Here is a 5,040-nt window from a genome sequence, read left to right as displayed (position 1 = left end):
GTGTGGTGTAAAATATGGGCATCGTTGGAAAACATGGCTTATTGTTTATTATTGTTACCTGTTGTGTTTATTTGTTACTTATGAGATATCCATTCTAAAAAGGTGCAATTTTAAATCCGGAGGTGAGGTGCCTCCTCGATGCGATACAACACGCATAGAAGATAAAATAAAAAACATTAATTAATAAAGACAGTAGATAATGGTGAAATAATAAGAAAACAGTCAGAAGTCGAAAGAGAAGTGTGGGGGAGGGGGTACATCAGAAGATGGAGTTATGAGGGGATGTTAATAGGGTTTTTGGAACCTTTCCTGCCCTGCCACCTCGCAGGAAGGGGGGATGGAGTGATAGACTGGAATACTGGATTGAAGGAAGCAGGGAGACTGTAAAAGAATTTAATGTGTCTCCGTGTGATGTGTTGTACAGTTTCTAACTTCGTTCGTTATAAATGTGTGTCATGTTACATCTTTCCAGAGATGTCCCTCGACATATCTTCTGTAGTGTGCTGTTTTGGTATTGTTGTAGTGATTTCGCTGTTGGATAGAGATAGTGTAGTAGTTGTGCGCCGTGTAGGAGTGATGGTCGTAGTATTACTTTGTAGATGAATAATTTGAGTCTGAGTGACAGCCCTGTTCTTAGGTACAGATGTGCATGACTGAAACGTTTATTAAAGTTTTAATAGGCACTCATTATTCTGAGAAGTTTAAAACAAGTTCTATATTTAATTTACTATAATCTCTATTTTATTTAATTTACGTTATTAGAAATGTGATGGATACCAAAAAGGGTGGGAACTTTAGCTGGTAAAATACTCGGGCTTTGATAAAGTGATAATAATTATGGAGTGAGGAACTGAAACCTATAAAACTTAATATAGCTACGTTAATAAAATCTATTAAGGAACTAAGTCTTGGATTAAAAAAATATATTAAGAAGTATTAGAAACACATGACTATTATATGACCTATCTGGACATACGGAGTTGAGCTTTGGGGCTGCACTAAACCATCAAATTCCTCCCGAATCCAATCCTTACATTCCAAAATCCTTAACGCTCTTTACTTTGTCACAAATCAAGTCATCCATCATGACCGATTTGGCCAAAATCAGATTCCATTCCTTCCATGGAAAACTTCCCAACCACCCAAACCTACTTGTTTCTAACCTGGCTTCTCCTTCATTACCTAATAATCCTCCTAGGCGTCTGAAAAGAAGATGGCCTCGGGATCTTCTCCTCAGAAATGTTATTGGAGTTCTATCAATGGATAGATTCTCCACACGTTTATATCATGTCACTATCTCACCTACAGCAAATTTACTTGTTGTATATATGTTATACAGTTGTAAATAACAATAAATAAATGTTAATTTTTATTAATATATTCTTGTTTGAGAGTTGTTTAGTTTATTTAAAAACAAATTTGATCCTTTTTTTTCAACTTTATTATCTTCAAAACCTTCCAACGTTTCGACCCTCAGGTCATTTCCAAGGATACCTTTACTTTGTTGTCATTTTCTCTTTTAAAATTCTTAAAAATGCCGGCTAATTGCCTTTGCCCCATCTATAACTTCTCCTATATAACTCTTTCTTAAATTTAAAACTTGCACTAACCACTTCTCTTCTTCCTTTCATTTACATTTGCAAATTAAAGTTTTAAATTTAAGAAAGAGTTATATAGAAGTTATAGATGGGACAAAGGCAATTAGCCGGCATTTTTAAGAATTTAAAAACAGAAAATGACAACAAAGTAAAGGTATCCTTGAAAATGACCTGAGGGTCGAAACGTTGGAAGGTTTTGAAAAGGATAAAGTTCTTTTTAAATAAAATAAATGATTTAAAAAAAAAATAAGTATTAGAAATAAAGACGATTTCGTTGATTGAGAAACCGAAGGAAATACATTTCAGATTAGATTCCCTACATAGGCATAGAGGTTTAAGAATTTAGGATCTATGTTAACCATAAAAAACGACGAAATCGATGAGGAAACAAAAGTAGGTAATGCATAATATTTTTCAATTTCGAAATTGTTTTGTTCGACCCTTCGATTTTAAGTTGAAATTTACAAACTTTAATCTCTCCTACTGTTCTTTATGGATTTGAAACTTGGAACTATATTAAGGGAAGAAGGATTTTTAAAGGTGTTCACTACTTAAAGTAAATTAGCGCGTAAAATATTCTTTATAAAAAAGGATGGGCTAACCGGAGGAGTATTAAGGCTACACAACGCAGAATTTAAGGAACTATAATTCTAGTGATACCAATGCAGCAAATAACATGGGTGTGTAAGGTCGTTGCCCACAGTTACGATTACTTCCCTAAAATGATAAAAAAACTGAACCGACGTGTAAATGTCCGAGGGTTAGACCAAAGCCTAGATGGGAGGATTACATCTGTAATGTAATATATATAATGTTTTAATGAGATATGAGCAAGATGTACTTAATAAAGTATAAAATAAAAATATTTTTTTTAATTACTAAGCTAACACAGTCCTAAAAACATACGCTGATGACACATGTATACTTTCTGTAAACAACGACCCAACTAATGCATCACAAACACTACAGGCACACATAACATCTATTGAAGAATGATGTAAAAACTGGAGAATCAAAATAAATCCTGTAAAATCCCATCAGATCACCTTTACTCTCCGTCGTAAACCTCTGCCCTCCTGTCATTCAGTATCCTTTCTAAATACTCCACTAACGCCTGTTGAACAAATTCGATACTTAGGACTGGATCTTGACAGGAGACTTACTTGGAATCCACACACAAGACTGAAACGACAAGAAACTGCTCGTAGATTCCGATTGCTACAACACTTACTTGACAAACGCTCCAAACTTCCCATTCACTACAAAAAATTAGTATACACTACAATAAACAGACCAATTTGGACATATGGAATTGGGCTCTGGGGCTCCACCAAACCATCAAATTCTTCCCGCATCCAATCGTTATAATCCATAATCCTACGTAAAATCCTTTTCGTTTACTTAACATCCCATTCGTTGCAGATTTGACTCAAAACAGATATGAGTCTTTTCATACCAAACTCCTTAACCATCCTAACCCATTAATTCTTAATCTTTCCTTAACAATCCCTAATAATTCTCCGAGGCGTCTGAAAAGAAGATGGCCACGGGACCTTCTAATTTAAATTAATGTTTGAAGTACCACCAATGGGTGGTTCCTTCCCAAGATTTTCAAGTATATATGAAACACACTACATATTTATCTATTGTATTATTTTGTACAGTTGTAAATTACATTAAATAAATAATTTTTAAAAAAATTACTAAGAAAGTTTTTGCGATATTTAGCTGTATTTATTTATAATTATAATTATCAGGCGAGCAGTTTTTTGTTTGGATGTATCGTAACTAGACCACCGGTTTTGCAAGGAGATGATTTGGTTAGTATGACACTCTACTGCTAGACCCCCCTCACTTTATAAGGCTAAGTGGATCCCAGGGAGATCCCGAACCCACAGGGTTGACTCACGGCTACAGTATCAGATACAAATAATTATCCGACATATTTATTTATATTGCATTATTGATACTACATAAACATCCGGGCTCCGATTATTGCTCAACAATGCAGGACGTGATGATACATATTAGTCAACAGAGGATTTGCCGTATTCACTGTTTGCAGCATTTACTGTCGTTATATTGTGTCCTGGGATTACCAAGAGGCGCCCAACACACCACTATCGCAAGTGTCACATGTTTCACTGATAAATGTCTGGTGGGACGGCCTGTTTGATCCTTTAGATATCTAGCTGATATTCACACACACATATATATATATGTTTTTATATTTTATGAATAAACAATAATTTTATACAGGATCTTCAAAACTCGATTCATTCCTTTCTTTTCGATGATTTTGAGAATTTTGAAATGAAACCTGATAAGTCTTAGTAATGTTATATCAATTTTTTTACATTAAAATTATTTTTTCTCTATCAAAAATGACCTTACAATACCATTGAAATGGGTATTTTGTACAGTCCATTGGACAAAATAGAAATAATTGAACTCAACGGACAACAGTCGTTAGATTCTTGGGTAAATGACAGGCGACCACAAGCGCTGTCGGTGGTGGATATTAAAAACATTGTACCTATCTTTATCATTTCTATACCTGCCTAGTTAGATGATAACATTTTTTTTTTTTTTTTGTAACTTTTCTTTATCTTCTTTGTTTTTTTAGAAATTGTTTATATTTGTCATCTTGTAAAAAATTGATAATTATCTTATACTTAAGAAAACACAGTGAACTACTCACGAGCTCTAAATAAAATGCACAATTTTAATCTAAATAATTAGTTAATTTGTCCGAACAAATTGAACAATAAATAAGTCTAGGATTTGTATGCATATGTTATTATGCATTATACACTATTTCTATTATGTTTATGTTTTGGTTGTTATTTTCATATCCTTACTGTAAATTGGAATGGTTGTGTGATTAACTCTTTAGTTAATTTTTTTTTTTTTTTGCTAATTCGATTTATATTTATATTTCAACTGTCGCAAATTTATTTGGAAGACTTGGGCAAAAAATTTATCTCTTCCATTTATAATATTATAATAATATCATTTATTTTTTTCTGAGGAGTATTAGTTGAACAAAATCTAATAACTTCTTTTAATTTTAACATATTGTTATAACTTTCATTACTTATTTTTCATAATAATAATTATTATTATGTAATTACTATTTAACTTCATTGGCTTCATTTCCTGCTCCTCTCATTATACTTTATTAACGTCGACAACGTCGGTTTTAAGTTTTAACTGAAAGAATATAGTCGTTTCTTGTATGAAAGTAGTTCTACCTCCTAGAAGATGCGAGTATATTTGTACTGGCACACGACATCTCGGGACGGACGGAATCGGAAGAAACATTCCATTTTGTCGATAGTGGCAAATCAAATACATCCTGATTGAAAGGACCAGAAATTTTGTGGAAAAGTAATTTACAACCATTAATCCGATTATACATTTTAAAAGAAAATGTTTATTT

The sequence above is a fragment of the Halyomorpha halys genome, unplaced genomic scaffold (genome assembly GCF_000696795.3).
Source record: "Halyomorpha halys isolate HHAL.00 unplaced genomic scaffold, Hhal_1.1 Scaffold190.1, whole genome shotgun sequence".
Taxonomy (NCBI): Eukaryota; Metazoa; Arthropoda; class Insecta; order Hemiptera; family Pentatomidae; genus Halyomorpha; species Halyomorpha halys.
Note: the sequence above shows the minus strand (reverse complement) of the source record.